An 11,743-nucleotide genomic window follows, 5' to 3' on the forward strand; every position below is an offset into this window, starting at 1 on the left:
AAAAAAACTTCATATGACCTTGACCGAATTTCCCCCAATTTAATAAGGTCTGTAACTTTATTTCCATCCAATGTTTTTAGCCCTGCTGGCTGCTAGCAGGGCACTGTGATCTTCGTGATCCCAAGAGGATGGGTCCTACTGATTTTGCTGACTCTTGGTCTTTCCTGTGCCACCATTGACAAAAATGTCTAATTCCACACAGATTGCCGTTAAAGTACATTTTCCTGTAGTGGCATCCTTTGGCCAATTTCCACTTGGGTTTGGACTGGGGCAGACGTTAACTGGGCTTTTAGACTATCTTGTTATACAGGTGATATTATTAGGACCTGCAAATGTCCAACATTCAGCAGCGGAGCAGCCATTTGGTGCCACGTTAGTGTTAATTGACAACTCATTTTAGTGCAAACTTTACCTACTTTTTCTTGAATGTTCACATTTGGCCAGTTCTTTGTGTCCAAAATGTCTCGATTCTGGAATATTTTAAAAGTAAATTGAATATCATTGTGCCGCTTCTCACCTGCAAAAAAACAGCTTGCAAAGACCTACTGTATTTTCAAATGAAATAAATTCCTGTTTAAACAGCAACCTGTTGGCTGTTTAGGTCCCATTTCCCAGGGGGTTGGTTCGATGGAGGGATAGTTCATAGTTACATTGAAACTGCTAGTGTTGGTTGTGAACTGCTGGCCATGGTCTAGAAGACAGGTGCCTGTATAAGCACTATATTCATGTGTTGTTTTTCTTGATCTGGCTGCTCTGTCAGCAAAGGAGAAGAGTAATGTAAAAGATACCAGGTCAAACATTTATCAGCACGTACATCAGTGCAAAGGTATACCCAGGGAGTTGTTTGACAAGTATGTCTGTACATGTATGCATGCAGTGAATGGAGTACCTGAAAGCTAGTTCAGGCTGTCAACTTGTATTGCGTTGCTCAACGTGTGAGTCTTCTCACTGCAACACACATCCAACTCACCCTTTGAATAAAATGCTCATTGCCTCACTCCACCTATAGACCGATTCAGAAACGGGTCTCATGGTCGCAGGCAACTTATTCCCTGTAGGCGGAGACGACATATCTGCGGTGTAAAGAGTCGGCTCTTCTACTACATTGAATGGGAAAGTGACTGATGCTAGTCTGCTCAAACGTTACTCTTTTACCTGCTTTTTACTAACACTAACATTACAAAGATGCCCAGAACATCGGGATGAACCTGTGTAGTTTATGGCTCCAACAGTAGTGGCAACATTCAACTTTAGAAACGGAATGTCAAAAAATACACAGCGGTGGCTGAGACCAGAGCCATAGACTATGGTTGAGACGAAGCAGTGAAAGGTCCTGAAAGATATATAACGTGAGTCTTAACCAATACCCAATCTTTCTGTTGTATGAACACAAGGCTGCTGTGCTGTAAAAAAAGTTATTAAAATTATTTTGCCATTGTCCGTTGTTGTGTCTGTCTGTAGAGCTAATCTCAGGTACCACTGGACCAATCAGCGTGACACTTTGCATATTCCAAGTAGGCCAATGAAGAACCTCTACCCAAATTCTTTCAAATCCACCTCTGGTAGCGCTATAGCAATGTGTTTTAACAGCGAGCGACAGACAGACACATTTTTGCATTATTTGTCAATGGGACCCGGAAACTACTGGCGATAGCAGGCGAACAGGTGATGGTGGAAAAGTGGGCGGAGGAACGTCACCCGAAAATATGAAATTAATGTATCTTTTGGGGCGACATAGTCCGGCGATAGCGGACGTTTAGGCGATAGCCAATGAAATGCATGTGTCGCTCGCCGTTCTCCCGCTGTTAAAACACACTGTAAGGGTGCAATAGAGCGTCGCAGTCCCGCCCCCTACCAGGGCCCAGGAAATGATTCTCCGTTCATTTTCCTCATAGACATTTCAGAAAGTATTTATTTAAAGACGTTTACGCCGCGGACAAAGCCAACTCTTGTCGTGACAAATCATGACAACAAACACAATTTTTCGGGCCAAACAAAGAATTATAAAGTAGAAAAAAACGGCAGGTTACAACACTTTTTTTGTTGTTTTTCTTCTATGTAATTATTTGTTTGGTCCAAAATATTGTGTGTGTTGTCATGATTTGTCACGACTCGAGTTGGCTTCGTACGACGCTTAAAAGGTCTTTAAATAAATACTTTTTGAAATGTCTATGGGAAAAATGCTTTGTGATTCATTTCCTGGGCCTGGCGTCGTCATGAAAGGGGGCGGGACTGCGACGCTCTATATCAATTACAAAGTAAAATGCACGTGAAATTCATTGTGTGCTAAAAACCATCACATCATACTACAGTCTCAAGAGTTAAAATATTTAGTGTTAAATGTGATCTGTGTTAAAACTAAGCTGCATAAAGAAATACAATTCTATATTAAAAAACCTGAAAGTGAAATATGGCTCAAGTGCACACCACATTGTCATGTCCAATTACATTAGCCACAGACATGTGGGCGTATATGCCACACACACGCACGCACGCACGCACACACACACACACACACACAGCTTGAGGCACAGCTGGTAATTAGCTCTGACTTTTGCCACAATCCAACAACATGAACAACCTTCCAAATATATCAAACAACATCGAACCAATGCATAGGACATGTTGACCTTTACGCACACACACACGCATACGCGCACGCATACGCATACGCACACGAACACACACAAACACAATGACATCCTTATACTGTACATCCATCCAGGAATGATTCTATGAATGCACCCAGACAATTGGTGCAGAAACCACCCAGGACATTTTTGAGCGGTGGGCACACCGCATACGAACAGGTGACAAAGTGGCGCTGTTGAGATTCACACTGTGCACAAGTGCATGATGGGACGCTGAGTTTTTAGTGTAACATGTATTTTTCAGTGTGAGTGTCTGTCTGTCTGTCTGTCTGTCTGTCTGTCTGTCTGTCTGTCTGTCTGTCTGTCTGTCTGTCTGGGCCTAAGTGTTGCTGTTGAGCTTCACACTGAGCACTGTAAGACTACAGTACAGTACAGTACAGTACAGTACAGTACAGTACAGTACAGTACAGTACAGTACAGTACAGTACAGTACAGTACAGTACAGTACAGTAGGCTACAGTAAAGTATGAATACAGTGCAGTAGGCTACAGTACGACTACAGTAAGAGTACAGTAGGCCTACAAGTACAGTACAAGTACAAGTACAGAACTGTGTGGTACAGTACCACACAGCACAAGTACAGTACAGTACACTACAGAGTACAGTACACAGTACAGTACTGTACTCACACACATACTGTACTCCGACTGACTCCATGAGAACATTTTGTGACTTACTTTTGGTTCCCCACCTGCTGGCTGAGAAACCACATAATATCACTGCATTGTATCTCCAAGTGGAGGTTTAGTCCCGCTTACACAACTACAAAACACCCAAGCAGCATTTTGAGATTGTGTTTATGAATATTTCTGGAAGAATATGAGGGAAAATGTGATGTGATGTGTGATGTGATAATATCCACCTTCAGCCGGCAATACATGAGCTGGATGCAATCCTACCTGGAGGGGAGAGAACAGATGGTGGAAGTGAACGGAACACTGTCCCCCCCCCTCCCAGTGAGCTGTGGCGTTCCACAAGGAAGCATACTAGGGCCTCTACTGTTCCTAATATATGTAAACGACATGACTTCAGCCTGTGACTGCAACTTGTTCCTGTTCGCAGATGACTCAGCACTGCTGGTCTCGGACAGGGACAAACTGCAGGTTGAAAATGCCCTCAGCTCTGAACTCGGTAGAATCTGCACCTGGCTCGCTGATAACAAACTATCTTTACACCTGGGAAAAACTGAATCCATTCTCTTTGGCTCTATTAGTAATCTCAGCAAGGCAAATGGCTTCTTGGTTAGAGTGGGTGACAATGTTATCACACGCAAAGATGAAATTACCTACCTAGGTTCCATCCTGGAGGCTAATCTTTCCGGTGATAAAATGGCCACCAACGTAATCAAAAAAGTCAACCATAGAACAAGATTCCTCTACAGGATCTCCTCACTGGTCAACAAAAACACCTTGAAGACCTTAACAGGAGCCCTTGTACAGGGTTTCTTTGACTATGCATGCACCTCCTGGTACCACAGCACCTCAAAGGCCCTTAAAACCAGGCTCCAGACTTCCCAAAACAAACTGGTCAGGCTCCTACTTGATCTAGCCCCCCGAACCCACCTCACCCCTGCCCACTTCGACAGGCTGGAATGGCTTAGGGTCGACGACAGAGTACAGCAACTTGCAATGGGTCTGGTCCACAAGATTCGATACACCACCAAGATACCCATGTACCTGTCTAGATACTTCCTTAATGTTAACGAAGTCCACACCCACAACACCAGAGGGAGTGCAACGAACCATGTACAACCCAGATTCGGCACAAACAAGGGACTAAATTCTTTTCGCTCCTATGCCACCAAAATGTGGAACGCCCTACCAACTGTCATTAAGACATGCGAATCCCTTGACTCCTTCAAAACCGCTCTCAAAGGGCACCTACGGATGGCTGCAATTCGAAACTGGCCCCCGTAAAATCTGAATCCCCCCCCCCCGCCCCCCCCTTTTTTTCCCCTCACTGTATATATTTCTTTTCCCTTTTTACCTCCTTTTTGATGAATTCTTTTTTGATGAATTCCTGTTCTGTCTATAGAAGTGTCTATTTGTACGTCTCTAAATGTTTTGATGATTTGAACATGGTGGACCCTGTTGGAAACAAGTGTAATGCTTAATTGGGTCGTCCACTCACAGTTAACAGCCTTTGTATTGAGTTTGTGCTTGAAATGTACTGTAATTCTGCAAACTGTTAATAAATTCTTCAATCAATCAATCAATCAAACATATAGAGGTATCTTTGAAGGTTTTTGCCCTCAATGTTACTCCGAGAGGTTTTGTTTCCCTTCTGTATGTTATTCCTCTCATCTCCCTCTATCTCTTCTCACAATCCCTTTCTCTCTCCACTTCACTGCATCTCTCTCTATCAAACTGTCTCTTTTATCTATACCGTTTCTCTACATCCTGTGCATGAGACGGCACAGGATATATCTGCTTCTCTCCTTTCTCCCTGATTCTGTATCTGCCTTTGACACGCTCACTTTAAAAGGGGAAATGTGACATCTTGCCCTTTACAGCAAACAAAAAGCAACAGATTGGACAAACTCCTGAGTTGAGCCGAAATCAATGGGCGAGGCTCAATGGATTTTATGTCTGACTTTTTAAGGATGAATTATTCCAGATTTTCTCTAACAGTAGAATATAAACACTGATGGAAATGTCTTTTCCATTCAGTTCCCTCAGCTGATACAGGTCATAGAGTTGTGGTGTAATATCTGTGGAGCAGATAACAAACACTTATTAAGATTCAAATGTATTCAAATATTTATCTTTTTATTAGATTGGAATTTAAATGATTTCTGACATAATTGACAGTCCTAGACCTAGAGGGCATTGCTGCTGTGTTCAATAACACTGACCACTACTATTGCAGTGACGCTTTATGGCCTGAGATGTCTCTGTTTAACTTTGAAATACGTTTTCACTTTCAGTCGACTATAAGTGAAAACATTTACATGTATATAAACCTGCCATGTCCAGCACTACTGTTATGTTTGTTGTGCTGTTTTTTGTTTGTCTGTCCATTGATCTACTTGTCCATTCATCCTGTCATTCCATAATACTGTAGATCTGTCCATTAGACCATCACATCTGTCTGTCTATCCCTTGATTCAATCTGTCAATATGTCCACTGCGACATCCATCCATCCATCCACACATGCGCACGCACGCACGCACACACGCACACACGCACGTGCACATGCACACGCGCACGCACACACACACACACACACACACACACACACACACACACACACACACACACACACACACACACACACACACACACACACACACACACACACACACACACACACACACACTATCTATCATCTGTCAATCCCTTCACCCATCTATCCATCAATCTGTGACGGTCTCATCATTCCCTCTTGCATCCACCTATCTACTGTATCTCCATCCATCAATCCTTTCAACCATCCATGTACTCGTCCATCTATCAGTCCATATTCGGCGGTTAGTGAAGTACAATAATCTGAAATCAAAGCGAGATTGAACACAAGTATGTGTCACAGATCAATGCTGTCAATTAGGCTCTAATGGAACAACATACAATGATCTCATGAAGTGGAAGTTCTGCAGTGGCAGTGAGAGGTTGAGGGACACAATATCATGTTCACTGATCAAAACTATTGTTGGCTAATGCTCTTCTTGTGAAATATGATGAGCCCCCACAGAAAGATGCAGAGCCCCACAGAGAATTGAGAGAAAACAAGATAATAGTAATAGTAATAGTAATAGTAATAGTAATAAATAAATAAATCGCACCCGTGCGAACTGAGCGGTGCAACTATACTTTGGTGCCTTTGGAGTCAAGCACAGTGGAGATGTTTGCACACCAATGGCTACATGACACCTGCTGACTGCTGCAGCAATCAAGTTACAAATGCAGCCCTAGTTGTCATTGTGATAAATCACTTTATTTATAGATTCCTGGAAACAGAAATGGGTGAGAGCCTACAGTAGGTGAACAAAATGTGGTTGATTGAGACGCTCCAGAATCACAAAAAAGTGAATTGGTCTGGAGACATCTTTCTTTCTGCACTTCCCCCACACTGTCTTTCCTATGCTGTGATTGCCGTCCATCTCAATAAAGACAATATAAATGTGAAGGAGAGTGGACAGCCCATTGATGTTGACAGCTACTATATGTGATGAAAGAAAGAGGTTTGTAACTATAAGAAGACTAGAGAGATGAGATTAATTATATTCATTATTATTCTCTTGCAGCGGCGGCGGTGGCTCAGGGGTAGAGTGCCTGGATGGTAACCGCAAGGTTGCCAGTTCGAACCCGGGCTCCCCCAGAGTTAGTGTCGAAGTGTCCTTGAGCAAGACACTGAACCCCTAATTGCTCCCGATGTGCTAGTTGGTGCCTTGCAAGGTTTCCGCTGCCATCGGTGTATGAATGGGTGAATGTAATGCACAATCTATGTAAAGCGCCTTGGATAAATGCATCATTTAATAGCACTGTAATAAAAGAGGCCGAATTGAGACTGATGTTTATCAGTCCATAGGGAGTGAGACCGGCCTTCTGATTGCCAATCAAAACTGGAAAGAGAAGACTGACAGCTATTCTCAATAGGGTAGACCAGACCCTGTTCCCTCTTCACTGTGTGTTGAGTGTAATGGCTCCAAAGGAAGCAGAGTATTTGCATCTCCTTTCATTTGATAAAGGTCATCATAGCTGATAGGGCAGTCTGCAGAAGACGTGCTGGAAGACACACAAAGGCACAAAATGCAATGTACAGGCATAAAGCACACACGCGCACGCACGCACGCACGCACGCACGCACGCACGCACGCACGCACGCACGCACGCACGCACGCACGCACGCACGCACGCACGCACGCACGCACGCACGCACGCACGCACGCACGCACGCACGCACGCACGCACACACACACACACACACACACACACACACACACACACACACACACACACACACACACACACACACACACACACACACAGAATAATAAATGCGTATGTATTGGTCAGAGTCAATGACACCTTATTATCCAAGCTGTATTGTCCCTCTTTAGAAGGATCCTCTTGTTTTCTAAATCTTCTAAGCCATTCTTCAGGCATTTTATCCAATTCCCCCTTTTCTGTCACTCCTTTCAAGGAAATGTATAATTACAGTGGTATAAATTAGGCTTTACACTCCATCTGTCTGTCTGTCTGTCTGTCTGTCTGTCTGTCTGTCTGTCTGTCTGTCTGTCTGTCTGTCTGTCTGTCTGTCTGTCTGTCTGTCTGTCTGTCTGTCTGTCTGTCTGTCTGTCTGTCTGTCTGTCTGTCTGTCTGTCTGTCTGTCTGTCTGTGTCAGTCAGTCAGTCAGTCAGTCAGTCAGTCAGTCATTCACGAGGCATTGCTCACCTCCAGGAGCGGGCTATAGAGAAGAGAAAACAGCATGTTCATGTGCAGTGCAGTCTACATCCACCCGCTTCGAATGTGATCAACTGATAATCACCAGTAGGTTACTTATCAAGACGATCTTACCTACTGCATGTAGTCTGGGAGCCTAGTGGCTGCGATTAGGAAACAAGGAAGTGACTGCGATGCTCTGTGCTTGCAGTTAGGTTAAGGTTAGGGTATGAGGAGGGTTGTCATTCTCAGTAGGCTCCCTCCCAGCATGTGCAGTAGGCCGATAAGATTGTCTTCTCCACAGCTAGAAGGTCCTGGGTTCGATTCCCGCTCCGGACGCTGTGGGCACTGGCGGCGTGTCTCGGGTATGGTATCAGTGCCCATACCCGAGGTGGGTTTGGCGAAAGGGCCTTTCTGTGTGGAGTTTGCATGTTCTCCCCGTGTCCCCTAGGGTAGGTATACCCTCACAAAAAACATGCAGTAATCCTGGTCTCTAAACTGCCTCCCCCTGGCCAGCCGGGGCGCCTGATGGATGGGAAAGGAAGTGGTTGGAATAACGTGTTCCTTCCACACGCTACGTCCAACCAGGGAAACTTCCCCCTGTCAGGTGTAAAGGAGCGACTTGGACACTCATGCATGAAGGAAGCATGAGTTCAAGTCCGTTGCTCTCCCCAGGTTGGCGGAGGGTGTGTAGAGCCAAGGATCACATTAGAAGATAATTGACACACGGGTGAAAAATGGGTTACAAAATTATGGGATAAAAATTATTTAAAAAAAAAAGATTGTCTTGATCAGTAACCTACTGGTGATTATCAGTTGATTTTCTGCCCCTCATGTGGCAACCATGCACTCAACGGCACAAACACAACACCCCATAATTTCAAGTGGAGCAACGGCAGCATCAAAAATCAATGGCCAGCCACGTGTGTGTGTGTGTGTGTGTGTGTGTGTGTGTGTGTGTGTGTGTGTGTGTGTGTGTGTGTGTGTGTGTGTGTGTGTGTGTGTGTGTGTGTGTGTGTGTGTGTGTGTGTGTGTGTGTGTGCATGCGTATGTGCGTGCACGTGCATGTACATGTGTGTGTTGTGGTACTTGATTCAGGCCCTCTGGACTCGTCTGCCCTCTCTGTCTATCCTTTTGTCTAATTGGCCAGCTGAGTACAGTACAGTCCACTAGTCATTCTAATCAGTCGTCTCTTATGTTGACCAGCAGATACTTAGGTATCTAAGGAATGTTTCCTAAAGTACAAATATTTCAGCCCTCGTTTCACTGCACAATTCAAACTGTCTAGTACATCTGGTTTATTACTGTAACATCACAGACATGAGCCTGTTACTTTCTGTTGCCATGTCACCCACTTAAACGGGATAACTGAACTATTTCACAACAGCAGTGAGCTCGTCAACACAATTAGTGGGAAAAATCAATACTAGAGTTGGTGTCAGGGCGAGGTCATTATTCACTGGCTGAACTTGGTGTGAACCAATGCATTTACTGACTGTCCACATGATAGACACAAACCAGCCATTGTGTGTTATTTGATTTAATTCCACTCATGGCACATTGAGTTGGATAAGTGTGCTACAGCATATGAACTACTGATGCTGTATATTATTGTAACCATACTGTATGAGAGAAAATTATGAAAAAGAGATTAAAAAATGATAATCTTGTTTTCATTTTCTCCAGCTGTTTTTCCTGGAGAACACATACTGTACTGTACAGCCGCAATCACAAGACCACACAAATGTGTCATGTGTGTGTGTGCGCGCAGACACACACGTAGACACACACATACATACAGGGCACCTTATCCTTCATGTACAACGCCTTATCTTATTATTTTGAAGAAATTGTGAAATTGATCTACATTGACACATTGTGAGCTTGTAGATCGGCTATTTCCACTATTTTAAAATGTTTTCAAAATAATAAAACACTTAATTCTTTCTCTGCCAGCTAGCTGTTAGCATTCATGAAGTTCTCAGTGCCACCTTACACTTAAGAGAAGGATAAGGCGTGACAGGGCCCACAGTCACATACATACAGTGCCACCTTACACGTTCACTTTAAGAGAAGGATAAGGCGTGACAGGGCCCACAGTCACATACACATAGAACACAAAAGCTTGACTGAGAGATTTACAGACACATCAGAACAGGTATTTAAGGCTTTTCCAAGACAGAACATTATAAAGCACTGCAAAGCTGTGACATGAAAACATAAACAGTAATACAACATAAAGACATACTGTATAGCACAACAGCAGGAGCATTTAAATACATTTTACTCTCCCCAGTGTCATTTGCTGTGTCTGTGCATATATGATGTTAATTGTTTGGGTTATGTGGTTAATACACCCCACCACCACCCACATAAAAAGGTGACTCACATCAATGTATGAAATGTACCGGTAATTACCTTGCCAGCTCCCAGGAGTATATTCCATTCATATCAAATCAAATTAATGAGGCCCTGTGGCTCAAGAGGTAGAGCAGGTCGTCCAATGATCCATGGGTCGTCTATGTAAAGCGCCTTGGATAAAGGCGCTATATAAATGCACCATTTACCATTTACCATTTACCATTTACCTCACACACACACACACACAAGCATAGTGCAGGTCCATGACTACAAACAACCCCACACACACACACACACACACACACACACACACACACGAGCATAGTGCAGGTCCATGACTACAACCACACACACACACACACACACACACACACACACACACACACACACACACACACACACACACACACACACACACACACACACACACACACACACAGTAGATGAAGGATTCAGTTAATTAACATAATGTAATTGGTATTCCTTAGAAGGCACTTCTAAGGCTGAGCCCAATAGAATACTGTAGTATTGAAACCGTACTAATGCATTGTAGCCCAGTAAGGGCATATGTCGACCCCACCCACTCACCTCCGCCCCACCCCCTCCTGGTGCTGCGGCCATCTTGGAAACTAAACACAATATAAACAATAGGAGAAGGGTGGGGCCGAGAAAGGCCCTTATTCCAATCATTTTTACATCCACCCTTAGTCTGTGGTCCAAATGGTCTATGAATAGGTCCCAGCATAAAAGATAAACCAAATTCCCCTTTAAGTCATTAAAGCTGGTCACATTTTATGGATAATGCACCCCCTAAGTTAGGTATCACTGCATGTTTGATCAGACTGTGATAATGAAGACATTACAGATGAAGTAATAGACATGCACAAAAAAGGCTACAAAATGTGATCACTGTTGGATTAATAGTGATGAAATGAAAGGTGTATCAGACCACCCGAGTACTGCCTGGACATGCCTGTCCCTAAAACTCATTAGGGACAACGACGGCTACGGCAGTCCGCTCCGGCAACCGGAAATGGATCAGTGCTCGATACATAAACAGGCTTGCCGTCAAAGCCCTTTCTACTACGGCAGAAGCTAAACTTACATGTAGTGTCTACAACGCCATGTCATAACCATGTTTATTGAAATTAGCTGTCATACATTTACATGATTGCTCCAGCACCTATCTTATGCTGTGTAGTGTGTTGACATGCTCTAAATGAAGAAATAACACTAATACCATATATCATATTAACCATGTTTATTAAAACGGTTTTAGAATAACATAGATTGCTCCAGGACCTTCCTCTTTCCACTGCTGGTCATGTCCAGCGCATGTAAGAATTAAG

Source organism: Electrona antarctica, assembly GCF_951216825.1.
Source record: "Electrona antarctica genome assembly, chromosome: 22".
Lineage (NCBI taxonomy): Eukaryota > Metazoa > Chordata > Actinopteri > Myctophiformes > Myctophidae > Electrona > Electrona antarctica.